Below are 18,529 nucleotides of genomic sequence, written 5' to 3' on the forward strand. Positions count from 1 at the left end.
TAATGATAAGAGGCGTGAAGGGTTTGGCCACTAGTGTGACAGGGAAGTCCTAGAATTTCCCCTATCTTTGAGAAACTCTCAGTGCAGAACTCTCCCTCCAGTGAGGTTTGGCTCGTGTTTCGTGCTACGCCATGAGCGAGGCTGTTCTGGCGCTTGCGTACGTTCTTTTCATGGGGAAGAATATTTTCCTGACAATCGGTAGGATAATATGAAAACATGGATGGATTCTTTTGGTATGGCATTGAAGGAACTCAGTGAGATCGGTTTGATTGTCTAGTCGCTGTACTGCGCGAGGAAGGCAGGATCCTTAACTGGTTAAAAGGATTTTCATAATTTTTCCAAGACGAGGAAGATTTCATAATTAATTTTCTTTTTTGTTGGAAATTGTCGTAAAACTTTTTTCGCAATTTGTTACATTAACGATTCATTTAAAACACCTACTCTTCCCTAGTATTGTAACTATCCAGGACTTATTTGTATTATTTTTACGCACTGTTAGTAGTCTTTCAACGACGTTGGAAAACCTGTTAAGGATGCGCTATCTATAAACCGTAGATGGTGTCTGGATGACGTTCATTATTTCATATAGAGACTCTATCTCTATCATGTAGAGATACCAGGTTTGCCCTGAATTCTAAGATAATTAATAGTATCGGCAGTAGCGACTAACCATCGGCACCACTCTTCACACGACATGACCGGGGTTCCAATTGCATCCAGACCACCTCCCCGTACGCAGGACTGACTATCCAACTACAGGTAACATCAAGTCACAGAAAGACAGAAATGGCAGACCGAGTCTTTTCGAGATTTCGTTAGTGCCAACGTATAAGTAGCCACTGAAGAAGATCACCGAATTGCTGGTCCATTTTGTATGTGACGACATATGTCATCATGACAAAATAGACGGTCTTGGGTCGGCCCTTGATAATGAAGACTCGCGGCTTCCTGAAGACTGGATCTATCGCCTCCACGATGCTCAGATTGCTGTTAACGTCATATTGGGATCGCTCTTGAATCATTAGTGGCACTTCAGCGATGTAGGTGACCCAGTCAATATTAGAGCGGATTTCTTGGGGTCGTCTCTAAAAGTTTGCATCGTGGTGGCTTAGAGGTTTTGATTCTACCACCAAAACTTTGAACTGTTGACGTAGACTACTGATCAATAAACTCTAAACAGTTTTGATGAAGGACTGTCGCCCGGTCGTTAAACACTACGCGGTGCATTGCAGAGTCATTTTATATAGTCAAAATGATGCTCTCAAAATGCAAATCCATGCAAATCAGACATTTTTCCTCATTTTGAGCGGTTTATTACCGGGATACTATTAAAATTTCCATCTCGATAAAAACAACACGAAAGTTCTTAGTGCCTGGAGGATTCAAACGCAGAAGGTAAGAGGCTATCGTCTCTAAACATACTTGAGATCTCTCTGCGTGAAGCTTTTTTAAGTCATATTAGCACAAGTAGGAGAAATTTCATCCTAAGTTCGTTTGGAAAAATCAAATATATAAAATGGATTATATCATACAGCTGTATTAAATGCATGCTCTTTCATGAAATATAATATTTTTTAACTATTTTTACTATTTTTTGAAAGTGAATTCATCATATTGCATGTTATATTATTCTATTAATACTATTTTAATATGTTTCACTACATTTTACGCGATAATTTAGTACATCAGAGTTTTGATTAAAAATTTGTACACTCAAATTAAGAAAAAAAACGTACTTAATCTCATGCAACTCCCATTTCTGTTATCTACAAACCGAATATTTTATCAATCTACAGCAAATCTTGCATCTTTACTCCTTAATACGAAATGCATTCAACAACAAAAAACACATCAAAGACGGGCCTATAATTCTAGCAAACAAATATCAAAACATACTTATCCTACCTCCAGGAAAGTTGCCGCGATAAAGAATGAATAATTTGTTTTTCTTTTCCCCCGTCACCCGGCTAGACCACAGGCCAAAAGCGACCAAAAGATTACCAAACCTACAAACTGCATCCCGGGCGAAACCTATGAACGGTGAGCTGAAATCATCTATTTCAGATGTCCATCTGCACTTGAGACGCATTTAAATGCATTTCATCGACTAACTGTGTACGGCAGCGTTGGTTTACAGCCGTGCCCTAAGCCGGAGTAGTTGTAAATCGAGACACCGGTGCGCCAAGAAGTGGGTAGATAAATAACAAATAAAAATGTCATCTCCAGGCTCGGGATCAATCGGAATATATGATGAACGGTTGGCGTGTTTTGCAAGCAGCAGTCGATGCAACCGGTGCTGCGTTTTTTTTCTTATCTCTCTTGGTGTAAGCAGATTTCAGTGCAGTGGGATGAGATTTTGCACTTTGGCGAAGAAAACTCGGAACTCGGAAATTGAATAGTTGCGGAAAAATTGCAATGAAGCTGGAAAGCCTGGAAGCATAAATACCCTTTTTGTTAGATTGCAATCAGATGCAAGCAAAAGATAAATACTTCAACTAAATGGGAAAGGCTGCCAGAGAGCGTTCCGGTGTGAAAAAATTGAATGATGCTTTTACTCAACGTTTAAATAGAGCAAAACACAGCAATGTCATAGAACTACGGTTTGATGTGTGCAGAAATGTCTTCGAAAGTGATGGATCGGATTTGAGATTTGTAAGGGATTGACTGTGTCAAAGACATATCTGCCCGTGGAACGAATCAATTCCAAACGATGTCTTGGGGCTTCGTTAACTCTCAGGATTCTATTTCTTATTTATCACTTTATTATTTTACAAGTAAAAAAATAACCAAATAGTGTGAGTTAATATCTCGTCAAATTTGTTTGATAAGAAACAAACCAAATAAAAGTACTGGATAGGCAAATAAAAGGACGCAAGGATTCGCACGCACCAACTCTTCCAGACGAGAAAGCGAAGGGAAAAATCTAATAACAAAAAAGCAATAAAATTTATTACCTTCTCCTAGCATTTTGGGCAAACAACCCCCAAAACGATTGCCACGGACGAAGGGTTTTTTTTTTGAAGGCTAGAAACGATGGTCCATTTTCCATTAAGATAAATTCCAATAATAGAGGTCATTTATATCCTCGAATTGAGTTGCTCCCGTTTTGCTGCTGGTGTGTTATTTGGGATATTAGTTCTTTCGTAGCCTTTCGGACCCAACGCTTTTCTTCCCCCCTTTTTCCCCTCCTTTTCAACCCTCCCGCAGCACTAACGAAGTAAATGGTTCCGGTTTTGCGGGTTGTTTCGCCCTACGGCGTGAGGACAGTGAGTGAGAAATGTGTGGGACGCCTTATATTCTTCGCAATACGTACGCTGTTTGAAATGCAGACGGGCAGGCATCCTTACGTGTGGCTACAAAAACAAAACAATTGCTTTCCTCGTTCGCATCCTAGACCCGCAACGATGTGCCCCATGTGCTTTTTCTTGCTGGCTCGCTGGCTGGCTGCCGTTCCTGCTCCCCTCGAAATCCAATCACTTAACGAAAATGGGAGCCAAAAACCCATTCTGGACAGTAGATTCGTAAATCGGATTGCAAAAGGTTTTTTTGGGGGTGTTTCTTTCTTTCTGCGTTTGTTTGGTGTGGAAGGAAAAGTGGCGCTAACTGAGGTGTAAGCGAGGAAACCTAGTCTCCCGGAGGTCCAGTTAGGATTATTTAGTTTTTGGCAAATTTGGAATGAAATGATTTTTGCTTTGCTATTTGGAGGTAAACCTTTTTTTCATTGTGGGTTTTCGAATACGAACGAGTTTCTTTCATTAGTAATCGAATGATTAAGTGTGTCAGGAGCTGGGAAGTGTTTAATGCATCACTTGTCTTATAAAAAATGCACCTTTCATATTAGGCTTTTTGAATTTCGAATGGTGTATCCAATCGACAAACAAACAAGGAGTAACATATGAATTTGGTTTCCTAATTCGAAATATTTTGCAATACACCATTAAAATTATTAAAAGCATGTTAAAAATAGGTGATAAAAGAAAACAATTTACTTTAAACTGATTTTGCAACATTATAGTTGTCTTGGACATAAACGCTTCCAACAAACACATCTGCAAACGAGCATAAGGCAAACACAGGAGCCAAAATGCCTTATTCTACTGCATCAGCATAAGAAGTGTTGTATGTATTTGTATTTGTGCGCAATAATTTTTTGATACAGTATCGAAATGAAACAATGAAAACTAATTATATTTAAAAATACATGTGCTTAAACACATAATTTCCTCAAAATATAAAATAAAAACAAAATTCAGATTAGTTTTTCACACCAGAATAACGAACACGCTCCCAATTTCAATTCAAATCTCACATTGCATACTGTTTGAGGTGAGATGTCACGCAAATTGCATACCAGCAGGCGTATTCCCCTCCATACTGTGCAAGCTCATTTTCGCCAGGTATAACGAACGGGCGAAATCGAAAGCTTCTTCGAGCTGAATGACGCCTACCAACACATGCTGTTGTAGGTTGGCGAATTTGAATTTTATCGTGTGTTTTCTTTCATTCTTGCGCATTGACCATTTCCGCATTTATTTCTCCTTCTCGTCGTTCAATGACGTTATGAGCTTTGGTATCCTTAAAAATACGGCCAGGCCTTCCTGGTTATCCCTTTCTATGCCTTTTAGTTTTGTAAAAAAAATTAATACTCCAAAACACACGAGAATCAATGATTTGTATCCTTATGGTTTATTTATTTATTTTATTTATTAATAAAGTATTACGGACTGATGCCGTATTGTCACCACTGAATGTGGTGACTGTGAATTACATTCACGAAAAAAACAATAAAACAAAATTAACTAGGCATTTCCTCCTAGTTATTTGCCATATCCCGGGCATGCTCGGTTATCCTTATGGTTTACTTAAAGAGTTAATGAAACTATTTATTTGAACATAAATTTTATCTACAACCGAGCGTGCCCGGGATATGGCAAATGACTAGGAGGAAATGCCTAGTCAATTTTCTTTCATTGTTTGTTTTCGTGAATTTAATTCACAGTCACCACACGTGGTGGTGACAATACGGCACCAGTCCGTAATAATAAATAAATAAATAAATAAATAAATAAATTTTATCTAAAATGTTTTAAAATTTTATTAAAAATTTCAAAATACTTATTGTTATTTTATTTTAAACCTTTATAACTGTTTATTCAAACAGAAAAAACAGGCAGTTTGTATTTAATATGTATTGCTGAAATTCTAAAATATTATTCAAACATTTAATTATCTATTTGGAATTTTAAACATATAATAAAAGCTGATTAATATTTTCAAATACCATTATTACAATTTACCAACGCAAAATACAAAAGATCTCCGCTTATTCCGTTCCAATACATAGTTGCCACATTTTCCATACAATTACCATGCCGCCAACAACTGTTGCTGCTCAGTCGACGCTCGAACAATATTGATTTAAACCCAGTGTCTATCAAAATTCCTCATTGCCACAAAAGATCCCGTGGCATACTTAAAATCGTTTGCCATTTGTATTCCGCGCAGGATGCACCGGCTGTCGGCAAATCTATTGAAAATACAACGCTGTGGAACCACTTTTGTGTTTCTCGCGGTCAAAAATGCAAACCAGTGTGCATACTGCACGCGATATATTCTGTTACACCCAAACTGCGCGAGCGCGATCCATGCATCCAAAATGCAACGAGCACACTTGAAACAAATCGCCCGATGCAGCCCTGTAGTGTGCAACGAAAACAAAAACAAGCTTAACCGCACGCCAAAGCCGATACTGCACAAACATTGTGTTTTGCATGAGATATCTCTCTACTCTTCCCCAGTACAATGCAATCCCAAAACCTCATCATCGAAACGCCGCCACCAGCAGTAGTTGCACCGCTCTGCGGGTCAATTACAAATGCAAAGTGCATCGAAGGTGGTATGCACTGCACGGTGCATGTGCAACCCACTAAACCTAAACAACGCCTCTTTTCGGTGCTGGTACCTATGGAGCAGCGAAAGGGGTGGGAGCAAGACGGGATGTGACCATCCAGTCCGGATCGACATTGTTATTAGCATCATTATAAGCATCATAGATGCATTTATGCACCAGGCGTATCATTTGCGTTATCTGCGATTGCGCAAACGATCTGTCGGGTCGATTCTGAGGCCGTCAATTGCGCTTATTGCAACCTTTACCTTCTAATTCGCTCCCTCCCGTTGGGTAGACTGTCTGCTTCGCTGTTCCCTTACAAGACTTGCATTGCCAGAGTCTTGGAGATTTTCGATAGAAGATAAGCAGTAAAACATCCTCGGCCTTATGATCTTTGGCAATTTTGTACGATTGGAAATGGAAGGAAGTGTTTAAAAGGGCATTCGAAGCGCGATCTTGTGTGGTGCGTCATGCCTGTAGGATAACCACAAACACGTGCAGTTTCAGTTTAAATTCTGGAAGTTTGGAAGGGACAGAATGCCAATGTTGAAAAAGTGTAAGATTGTGGTTGTGAAATACAAGCATAAAAACCGGCTTCAAGTTGGGTGGGGGAATCAACCAATCAATCAATAAATAATAAATAAATTAATTAATTAATTAATTAATTAATTAATAATTTCTTATCTCTTGTAATGCCGAGTTCAATACTTACAATTTTTTTTATCCCAAACAATAAATCTTCCATTTGCTACATGCTGTACAAACTTCTGTTCGACCCACTGTATCTTTCTCTCTTTCAGATAGCATTGGAGCACGGTGTATGCGTATGATCCATGGCACGAAACACATACACCGGCAAGCGGCCCATTCGTCCATCCCCCCAAAAACTGACGGCACATACGCACGCACGTAGTTGTGCGCGGCTGTCGAAGCCGTTTAACTTACAGGGTACACCGAGATTATTTCGTATTTAGCAGCATAAATTAGTTTTCGATGCGTTTCATAAACGTCATAAATAATTTTACCAATGTTTTTGGTTTGATTATCGCCTGTAAGTGCGCTTAGTGCTTAGAAGGTTTTGTTTTTAAATATTCGGTATAAATTGAAAGTGACATCAAAACCAGCGATAAATGATTAGAAAAATAATAAAATAAACTGAAGCGAATATCTCAATGAACGGGGGATCAATCGTCATGTTGATCGTACTCACTTGAATATCTACGATTCTTCTTGGGCACTAACTGCAAACTCGAGAGGGCTTGGCCTACCATTTCTGGGTTCCATGGCTTTTTTACCGGTAACTCAATAGTAGTACAGAATGGGATTTGATACCGGTTCTTTCCTATTATCAAACGATCGGACTGGTCCAGAATAAAATATTCTCTATTATTTCAACATATCCCAAACATTATCCTCATTTCTAGAGAGTCCATAAAAGAGATTTATTTTTTTAAATAACACCCTACAATTAGGGTGTTATCCGCTCAACAAATCCGGTCCACCCTGTAAATCGCACCGGGCATTCGGGGAACCGTGATTTACGTTGTCCGCCGCGGCCCGTGGTATCTTAGCACTAAGTAGCGCGTTTTGTTGTGTTGTTGCGTTCGATCTTCACGTGTGCGCGAAGTTAGGTGCAGTTTTGGTGTTCTCGCGATCGCTTAGCACCATAAACAAGTGAGTCAATATCCAGCAGGGTGTTTAATTTAGAAGTGTGTTACCCGCTTTTTTGTTTGTTGTCGATGCCGATCGGTGGATGATCATCGCTCTGAAGTACGAGTGAAAGTAGTCTATCGCTGATTGTATGTTGGGGCTTAAGAAGCGCGTGTCAGAGTGTGAGAGAGAGAGAGAGAGAGAGAGAGAGATGAGAATTAGTTGCCCTTCCATCCCCATTGCGTAGCGGCACTGATAACACACAAAAACACGTTGTCCATCATTATTACCTCACGCTGCTTTGCGCCAATCGATTTCGTCCAGCGCGGTGTAAAGTTTGGACACGGTCACGCACGCACGGTGCTCGGTTTTTCTCCCCTTCCGAAAAGTTTGTGAAATTTGTGCCTGCGTGTGTGCGATTTTAACACTTGTTTACTAATGTTGTGAACTCCCGCAAGTGAACTATCAACAATAAACACATTCAATAGCATTTGGTGCTGCTGCGATCGCTCGATCACCTGGAAGGTAGTCAGCGACATCATCGACGTGCCCTTTTTCGCAACGGCAGAGTGGAAGGTTGTCATTCCGGTAGAACAAGTGCCTTCTTGTGCAAAAGTGTAGTTCTCTGCAGCAGTAACTTCAACAGCGAAGAACCTCCTTCTCGCTCCACGCACACACCGACACACGTGTGATTCGCGATCCGCCGATCTGCACAGCTGGTAGATCAACGAATTGGGCTGCGTGAGAGCATGTGTGTGTGCGCGCGCGCTTGGGTATATGTCTCCGCTACATTGTGCTTGATCGTGTTCTCCCGTCACGCATTCTTCTTCGCGCTGTCATTCGCGCAACACCGCGTGTACGTGTGTGTGTCTGTACCTCTCTTTCCGCGACCCCCTGTATGTGGCGTCTGTGTGTGTGTAAACGTGTGACAAAGTACGCCGGTTTCGTTTTTTTTGTTTCGTTGTTTGCTTTCCCTCCCTTTAACGCTGCGGCGACGACGGCCGGTAGGGACGACGCGTTTTTTCTCACCTCACAGTACAGAAGAAGCTTTCCTCAGCCCGAGAGCGAGGTGAGTGTGTGTCTCGTCGCCGTCTCGATCGCGCGGAAAATCGTTTGGACCCCCGGGTGGACTGTGCATATCTCCCACCTGAACGAAGTTGAGTGTGCATTCTCCGGTGCATAACGGTACAACCGGGTGTGCAGCAACCTCCGGGATCTGAAAGAAGCGCAAAAAACCAGACTTTTATCAGTCATTATCGGCGCCCCGGATGCAACTTACGTGTGTGTATGTTGAGCTGTTGTTTCGCTTCCAAACGAGGTACGTATCAGCGGGACCGTTTTTCTTGGTTGTTGGTAACATCGGAGCTTACTACTGTCCGGGGGATCGTGTGATCGAAGTGATTGTTCGACAAGCATAAACAGCTGTCAAAATTGATCAAACATTTGGGCGACGATAAAACCCTAACCCGCACCCTTGTGCGTGCGTGTGACGTGGTGTTTTTGTCTCCAAATAAATCTTCACTCGCATAGCTACGCTCGATGATCACCTCGTGGCTGTGTCACCAAGGCATGCTTAGAGCCAGCAGGTTTAGCATCGACACCATGCGTTTGCTGACGATGCGATGATCATCAACAACGTAGGCGTTTGTCGTTCCTTTGTCTGCTCTGGCTGCTGTGCCCAAAGAAGTGCCAAATCCGTGTGCCGCGTGAACGCTGCAATAGAGTGTGCTTTTGTTTATTTATAGCATAGCAAACACATCGGTGTGTACGTGCATGTGTGTCAGTGTGTGTGTGTGCGAGTGGGGAGAAGATCCGTTTCCGTGGTACATTTCTGGTTCTGTTTGGTTGCCGTACCGACAGAAAAAAACGCCGTGGCCCTGCACAGGGAGTACAGGGAGTACAGGGAGATTGCACAATTGATGTAAATTGTACTAAACGCACGATAAACCACACCGATCGGACTGATGACAGATGATTATATCAAGTGACGTCTTTCTGCCCTGCACCGGTCGTTTGCCGCCCACCCGCCAGCTCAGCATCCGCGATCGCAAGAATGCTAAGAGTGATGATGATTTGACAGCGATTTGTTTACATTCTCTTCATACGGCTCGATCGTACGTACCCGTGATCGTTGTGGTCTCAAGAAACCGCACTGGTTAGTTTGATGTGGTTGCGATTTTTTTTTTTTAGTTTGTTGTACGAGCCCGGGTAATAAATGTGTTTACATCCGTTGCACTTTTGTGCAGCCAGAATTGCATGGTGCACTTAATCGTCGGCTGTTGTTTATGTTGTTGTTATGGGGGCGTTATTGCACAAGCACGTGGGTGTTGGTTCTGCATTTGTTTGGTGTTCTTAGGAGGGGATTGTCCGGGTCTATATTTGTGCTGGCGTAATCCCTTCTGAAAGGGCCCTAGGAGAGATGGTGCTGGTGTGATAAGAAAGACTTAGAAGGTGAACTGGTTAAATAGGTAGATCTAAAAGCGCAATGAATATAGGTAAAGGAACTTTTGAAACGTGTTATTATTTCTTGTACATTTTTTAATGGTATGATAAATTTCATTTTATAACGAATAGTGAAATTTTCTCATTCGTTAGGCTCTATAATAACCTTTTAATAAGCTTCCTTGACTATGTAGTACAAATAGTTATCAGTTCCACGTGAAAGGGACACGACCCGGGCGAGATTTGATATCCATCCCTAGAGTGGGAAGATCGAAACCACTATCGCCTTTCCCAGCCGAAACACCAAAAATATCCATAAAATTTATCGAACCTCGCAAGTATGTCCGCAATTACCTTCGCACAGTCAGTGACACACTTATCCTTTTATTGCCATCCATCCATTATCACCTTTTGTCCTTGCGAAATATGTTTAATTTCTGTCAAATTATTCTTCTCCGCCAAGCGACACGGTATCCAATCCCCTTTTTGCAGGGGATTTTTTCTTTATTCAACCCTTCTCCAATATCGCAACTGCTTGGTGCAGTTTGTGGTCTTATCCCTCTATACCGCCCGGGCAACGTTTATGACTGGCTAATGCTGGCTGTAGGCGTCCATATCGTAAATACGCGTTGCCGATTATGGCAGCAAAATGGCATACATGGAGACAACGCCGTCGGTTGTGCATGGGCCAAGGTTTTTGCTTTTGCAGCCAGCAACCGCCATGGCGACAATGTTGGTTTTTGGACTCGTGATATCCGACGGATGATCAGTTTGCTGTGCACGTTTGCAACGATTGCAGATTAGAGGGAAAAGATTGCTGCACAGATGTCGAACGGGACGCGCGGTTATGATCGTTCGTTTGTTCAGATATGGGTTAAGCGAAAGTTAAGTTACGAGGAAGGGGAAATTTGGTCGAGCAGGGGATATTTAACACGAGGTATGAAATTTTAAAAAAGCCTTTGTCAATATAACATAGCACCAAATAAGGATTGTGACGATGTAGATAATGACATTTCAATGCAGTTTGATGATTGTTCTCATATTTACGTTAAAATATAAAAATAAGATTATATAAGAATTTGTCAATACTCGTATTCTAAAATGAAGAATTTCTAACTTGTTTGTCTGTAAGATCTGAATGAATGCCCGGAACATACAATAGAGCTATGAATGAATTGCGAATATCAAACAAAATAACACCTCGTCATGAAAACTCTCACCAGTCGCGTATCAGCACCCCGCCCTCTCAGGGTCTTATCATTTGCGGCATATTTTCCTACTCACACAGTATCAACCCGCTCGCAATCGGTGACATTTCATCAAATCTGTCGATCTTGCTGCGTCCGTTTTTTCCGGTTCGTGGAGCGAACGTCACACGCACGCTTTTATGAGCCTCAATAAGGGTTTGATCGATCGTTTGCTCGGTCAGTTGGTCAGAGAAAATTTGCTTATCAGCCTATTACCGAAATAGAAGGCCAAATTCCAAACGATGCCGCCACCACATATGAACGGGGGTGCTAATTACAAGATGCAGAGCACAGAGGTTTGACGATTCTGATCAATCATTCGCGGTATATGAACAACACGGGTGATGTGACATGTGGTTTTATCCCATCTGCCAGTGTCCACTCAGGGTACCGTTTGGCGAGTGATGCAACACGAATGTGGTCCACATTGATGCTGGGGTAAAATGTTGCTACTCGTGCACGAGTTGAAACGAGGTGATTATAGCAATTTCCCGGCAATTTCCTTCACAACGCTCCAACAACCGGTGCTTGTTGATTGCATTTGAACCCTCGGACACCCTTTTTTGTAAGCACCCTCAAGTGAGCCTCGAGTTTTTTTTTATCCTCAACGTGAGCATGACACCGCTCGAGTGCAGCTCACACCGACGGTATCTATTTTTATCCTTATCGTGTATCGAGCACATGGGCACGTTATCGATGGCTCGTGAATCGATCGTAACTGTTTAGGTTAATAAACAGAGCGGCTGGGCCACGGCCAGCTCCTCTGCAGCGTTACGAGCGAGCTTATCGCCCGGTATCACCTGCATTGATGGGGAAGAAGCATATAATGCTGCACATGGAAGGGGAAAGAATCAACGTTCAATTAATGTTCCAAGCTTCCAGCGATTGGAATGTTTGTGGATTTACGATCAAAAGTTTAAAACTGAAGAGAAAAAACACACACACACACACCCCCAAAGGAAATGAAAGTCCAATACGAAATCAAAGGGTCGTTTGCTTGCGCCAAATCGGTGAGAACTCTTAACTTACGGCTACAGAAACAATCGCTGCCGATAAGCATGATATTGAGGTTCCTTGTCGCAGCTTACGGTGAAGGTCGTTAGCGAAGCGCTCATTGAGTTGGCTTCTAAACGTTCCTGGTGTGACATCATTCCACGCGGTACTTTGTGTTTTTTGTTCCAAAATGAAGTGTTGAAGTGTTGAGTGTAATGTATTGCAGATCAGTGAGGAAAAGCGCTTAAGAGATGGACCGTGCCCAGCATATACATTCATTTCGCCGTTGTTTTGTGGAAAGTAAACAACATAAATTGTTTAAAGTTCACATGCGTCCGACCTTTAAGACGCATTTAGAAGCTTGAACTGTAAACGATTTGTGTCCTCTCGGCGATCCTCACATTGACAAGGTATGAGGTTTCTTTATTCTTCAACAGGCGTGTAGCAAATGAATTGTTTATAATAGTTGCCTGACGCTAAACAGTCAAGAACATGTACAAGGTTTAAGGTATAAATTAAATTTTTGCACTTTAACATCTGTTTATTGGTCTTAGAGCCTGTATATGGCAGCTTAACCTGTGTAAAACTGTACGACGCATTGAGCTCTTTTGACATCCCGGTCAAGTTTACCAGACGACTTCACATCACAACATCACATGTTAGTTGAAACTGGATGTAAAACTCTCAAGGCCCGTTACTGGAATGGATTTGCATGTCTCCCCTTGAAGCTAACGTTAGAGGGTCATCTTAGACTCGGTAATGTAAATTTTCGGGGGAATTTTCTATTATTCGATCCCGATCCGATTCGATATTCGATCCGATTTATATCCTTAACCATCCTATTAGAAAGTCAGCTATAGTATTTCATTAAAGAAAATATAATGCTCAAAATCGATCGACCCAGGACACTGATCAGCTAGAGAACTTATAATTTTCAGTAACCCAAATCGCAATACATTCTTAAACCATCCCGTCATCTACTTATTGGCACATGAAAAGACGTAGCAAAACTGTCTCCCTCTTAGACCGTTGTCATCACAAACAAGCTCTCATCAATATTTATTCTAATGCACCCGGGTGCTGTTTACCCCGGATGCACCCTTAAACTCGACGCTCGGCAGCAACCCCTCGAACGCAGTCATCTTTGCTTTCTATTTTTAGCCTTCGCTGGAAGACGCATCAATTTGCATTCAAAAGATCGGGGGACTGCAATCATTCCAGTTTGGGTGCCGCGGTTTTCAAATTCCGCCCGAAGTTAAAGAGTCACACCGAAATGCTCCCCAAAAAAAAAAAAAAAAAATACGCTGGCTCCACGCTGACCGGCGGCTATGCTAATTTATGTAGATAAACAACACAACACATCGGTCGGAAGGATCGCAACAAAAAAAGAAACATTGGAATGAGAAGATCTTCGTTGTTTTGAAGATCTTCGTTCTTCGATGGCATGTGGTTTGTCTTTTTGTTTTTGTTACTCGTTTGAAATATTCCCGCTCCTAGTGACAACCGGAAAGCGTTCTATAAACTGCGAACGAATGCGTGTTCGCTTTTCGCACTAAAAGTGGTCCACATGGCTCAACCTGTTTCTGCAGAAAACCGATTTGTTGGACGACCTTTGCGGTGGTTTTATGGGCAGCATCCATATCGTCTACCGATATTGATCGGTAAATCCGTGGCGAGAGATCTATCGGTTGGCTGAGGTCCCGACACCAGAAGGATATTGTTTGATGCAAAGCTCGACCTCTGAATCGGGTCGGTTGTGTGCATCTCTTTGAATCTATTAAACGAGTGGAAGAATGTGGCCAAATTTACATTCGCAAACCAAAACAGCAGAAGGCAACCGCGCACGCGGTGGTTGAGAAATATTTTTAAATCGTCTTATCTTACAGTAGCACCGGTGGGACAGATTTAGATCCGTACGGGTGTGCTTTATTTATAAAGCAATGGTGTAAGATATATTAAATTTGAAATGATTAAAGAATAACGTTTATTTAGAATTATGTGGAATGATTAAAAATTTCAACATACATATTTCTTTTAAACATATTACTAATTCTTTCCCTTTTATCCCGTTTCTTTCCAGATTTATGCAACAGCCGAAACCGGGATCGTTTTGCAGTGAAAGAAAACCAACACCTCACCACGGTCATTGCCAAGTCGTTTGAAGCCGTTGATTAAATATACACCAATTTTGTTTGCCTATACGTGAGAACGTTCCCTCTTCCGTCGTCCGTTGGGAGCGGTAGGTTATGCCAATTTTGCTTGATGTGCTGTTTATTTGTAGACGGGTTTTTTTGCGTGGCCCGCACTGAGTAACACCGTTCATGCTCGGCATTATTGTTGGCATTTTGGGTGCAGTTGAAAGCACCGTAAAAACGGTGTTTTTTTGTTGGTCGCCTGTAATACGAGAGTCGGTCGCCTTCTTGGTACAGTGCATTAAACTGCAGGCAAAAATTGCAGTTAGGAGAAATCACGATAACAGTATTGTAAATCAGTACATAGAAGTGGTTTTTTTGTGATTGTGATTTTGCTTTTTGGGCCATAAAATTGGTATGAAAAAATAAGTAAATGTTGTTCAGCAAAGTTTCGGGCAATTTATAAATTATAAATTTAAAAAAAAATTACGTAAAGTAGAAGGTCGTATTATGTGAAACTTATTTTAAATTATATTTAATTTTTTTGATTGCTTCTTATAAATTTTTAAAAATATAAAAATATAGAATTTTTAAAAATAAATTATAATTAAAGCCAGTTCAGTTAAATTTGTTATTAACAATAAAATAGAGATTAAAAGGTTATAGCTTCCACGCAATCTGGTGCGACCTTCACTATATTAAAGCCACGTGCATTTTGACAGTTAGCTTGTACGATGTTTAAATTTATATTTGATTATATTTCATATTTTTGTCCCAAAAACATATTTATTTAACTAATTTAGCTTTAAACTACAGTTCAGTGAAAATCGTCGTTAATTGGCTTTAATGTTCCCTCTATCTCTCAGACGGCTTATTCCTATCAGTGAATTTAACTCCCATACGGCAAAGTGAATCAAACGGTTTTGTATGTGTGTAAGCGTGTGTGTGTGTGCGTATCTGTGTGATTTAAAACGAAAATATTTACAAAAAAGTGTATGCGCCCGCGTTCTTACCCCCGCAAACGCGCCTTTTTTCACCTCGTTTTTTTCACACGTCCGCGAGGCTCCCCGTGAGTGATATTGGTGCTATCAGCAGCAGCAGCAGCTAACACAGCAGGCGTAGTGAAGTAGCAGGCCGTGTCGTGCGGTAGTGTTGTGTGTACCATTTTTCAAGAGTCAAGTGTTTGAGGTTGCTATTAGTGAAGTGGAGCTCGCGTCCGTAAACGCGGTTGTGTGTGTGTGCCGTGTGTGCGTTTCAGTTCCAAGTTCTCAATTAAGCCGATTCGAATCGAAGTTCCTTCAACAAGCGTGTGCGCGAGCGTTGGTGGTAGCGACGGCCAAGAAGCACAGCGTGCACCGAAGAAACGCGAAGCTCCCCACAAATCGACGATCGAATAACGGCGCCGGCGGCTCAACGACATCGACGACGACGACTACAACCGCGACGATTCGCGTTGTTACATCGATTCGTCGACGAATCGTGCTTTGGTATTGTGTGTTGCGCGGGCATTGTTAAAAACAAGTCCGCGATATTTCAGCAATTTCAGTGCGTTCCGAACGCTCCTCCAGCGCAGGACACGGCGATCCCTTTCGGAAGTGGTACGTACCCCCGTAGTAGTGGTGTCAGTAGTTAGTTGTCGATCATGCCCAGGCTTTTGGCTTAAGGTGTGCATAAGGTGTTTTGTGGTGGTTTCCGTTGGATTTGGTAGTTTTGGAGTGGTAGGTGCAAGACCAGGATCAGTTCTGTACCGCGGGCCAACAACTCCACTCCATCTCCAAGAAGAGCTTCGTGAGGTTACCGATCAGCATCGGGCGAGTTCTGCAAGATTCAATCAATCAGTGATGGCAAAGTTACGAAACAAATTGAGCGCTAGTGGCCCACATCATCAATTCTAGTGAGGGGGCGCCCACTGGAGTGTCGTGTCGTGCGCTAATTCTATTTAATATGGATACTCCGCTGAAGTTGATTGGTTAGTGAACCAGCAAATGAACGTCAAGTGTTAATGATATCCCAGTGTGTGAAGGGTGTTATCGTGTTGAGCTAAAACACTGTGCAGGGGTTTGGAGGAGTAGGTTTGTGATTCGGTTTTGTGTGGCCCTTTTCTTGATCGCATTCTGAACCGGATTGGAACGGTGCCAAGTGTTTGGACAAACAGGGAGCGCGTTCCCTACAAAGCAAGGTCGTCGCAAGGTGGCAATAGGTGACGCTAACCCTTGAGAAATAGACCCGCAAACGAACAAAAAAAAAAAATGTCTACCGCGAACAAACCCCAATTGTATTGATCGATGGATTTTGCACCGAGCATGAGTAGCGTTTTATCGTGAAAAGCAACGCGTACAAATTTCTCAAGTCAATAGGCGAAGAGAAACGATCGCCGTACGATCGCCAGCAGCAGTAGCTTCGCTCTACCATGGCGGCGTATCACGTGCTGTTTGTCCCACTCATCACCATCCTCATCGTCGGAAGGTGCTCTGTGGGACAACAGAGGGGAGGCCACAACTGGGGAGGAAAAAAGAAGCAAAAAAAAACCTTCCATGTTCAGGAGCCCGGGCTCCAATAGCATTAGGTTATCAATTGAGCAGAATCAACAAGCACAAAACGGTGCGGGCTTAAAATAGCACATTTTTCCTACGGTTCAACCTTAGGGTGGCCAGTTCCGCCACTTTGGATGTTAGTTCGATGCGAGCCGCTGAAGCCTTGAAATATTGTTTCCCGCCCGGTTGGATGCCTGGGCCCGGCATCCAACCGTTCTGGCTACGCTGTGAGAATTCCCGGCCGAGGCCGTGTGGCGTGTATGGTGTTGCACGAGATAGATAAGGGACTGATGATTTATGCATGCAAACAAAACTGGCATGCTGCTGCAGATGTTCCCGAGTTCCATGGGGTGATCCCGGGGTTTTTGGAGATCTGGCACAAAAGGATGAAGTAGACAGGAGCTGACGAGGAGCTCACGTCGTGTAGCATGTGTTATCTGACGTACAGTTTTGGAGCTGCAAAATCCCGCAGCGTGAATTACAATAATTCGTAGGAGCATAGTGTTCCAGCAGCTGTGGGGTTGTCAAGAAAACTGCTAGTAGTCCAGTGTAACAAGCAACGAGCAACTAGTACATTGCGATCTGTACTTGAACATATCATCTGATTCAACTCAGTGATCACAAATTCCCGGTAGGTTTGTGTTTTCCTGAGCACTATATTTGCATAGTACAAGCCATTTAACCATGGGAAACAAACATTATTCTCACCGAAACGCGAATCAGGAATCGTCAAATTCACAATCGTTTCAATTGCTTCACAAAGTGTTCAATACGGCACGGTACGGGGTGGGCCAATGTCCTAATTTATGAGTAATAATTTCACTCAACGGCTCTGTGGCCCTCAAGCGCCACGTCATTGGGCACACACTTCATTGAACCAATTTGCGGAATTGCCCACTATTAAAACAGGGTACATTGACAGTCATTACCTCGGGAGGCCGCGGGAGTAGATGATACCATTGCTTCTAGGCCCTCGCCCGTTCCCCACAACTTGCACGGGGACAGCGTTCGTGCGGGAAGCATTAGTAAGATTCGTGGTGGCGTGTTCTGCTTTATGACATCCCGGACATATATGATGGGAGTGTTTCTTCCCCCTTCGCCATTTATTGCAGGAACATCGTGTCGTTAATGTTTTGTTTGTTTGTTTGCTCTTCCCCAAATGTGCGGGTGCGCTTGTTTGTCGGTAGAAATTTGCAAGGTTTCTTGAAGTTTGATAACACACCACGGCAAACGAACCCGGTGGCCTCCCGTATCGGTGACCCAGTTTCCTCACCGGGGGCTGTAAATATGCTTTGGGCAAGTATAGTGTTAGGGTTTTTGGTTTTGTAAGGTTGGTTTCTGACAAACATAGCTTATTTAGTTGAATTGGCAAAAAGATTCTAGTTCTTTACCTGAAAAATATTACTGACTTCCGTATAATAAATCTACCAAGCACAATCATTTAAGTAACAACAAAATACTTCTTGAGAAGGTCTTCAAAATTATTCCAAGTTTTTAAATCATCTCAGAAAGAGATTCCTCAAAAGTGAATCAGAAAGGCTCACTAGTTTGCTATGGACTCCTCCTCCCTTTTCTATCCAAACGTCAAGCGTGATCGTAAGCTCCGTGTAGGCTAACAGTGCATTTGGAAATAAATCTCAC

General features: G+C 42.4%; 1 protein-coding gene and 1 long non-coding RNA gene across 5 annotated transcripts in view; one reads left to right on the plus strand and one right to left on the minus strand.

Moving 5' to 3' along the window:
- Positions 1-7,262: 7,262 nt before the first annotated feature.
- LOC118513551 lies at positions 7,263-8,133 on the minus strand. Its single transcript, XR_004906477.1, has 2 exons — positions 7,831-8,133; positions 7,263-7,700 (listed from the first exon to the last, which is right to left on the minus strand). It is a non-coding gene; the product is annotated as an uncharacterized LOC118513551 (long non-coding RNA).
- Positions 7,410-18,529, plus strand: part of LOC118513550 (cGMP-dependent protein kinase, isozyme 2 forms cD4/T1/T3A/T3B) — a 109,295-nt gene continuing 98,175 nt past the window's right edge. Inside the window, exons 1-3 of one of the 4 annotated variants that reach the window (XM_036059442.1) lie at positions 7,420-7,564; positions 14,303-14,461; positions 15,221-15,952. The gene's annotated coding sequence lies outside the window, so the exon portion shown is untranslated. Of the gene's footprint in view, positions 7,565-8,626; positions 8,859-14,302; positions 14,462-15,220; positions 15,953-18,529 lie in introns of those variants that run through there. The other 3 variants (XM_036059441.1, XM_036059444.1, XM_036059443.1) reach the window with 3 other exon arrangements.

The sequence above is a fragment of the Anopheles stephensi genome, chromosome 3 (genome assembly GCF_013141755.1).
Source record: "Anopheles stephensi strain Indian chromosome 3, UCI_ANSTEP_V1.0, whole genome shotgun sequence".
Taxonomy (NCBI): Eukaryota; Metazoa; Arthropoda; class Insecta; order Diptera; family Culicidae; genus Anopheles; species Anopheles stephensi.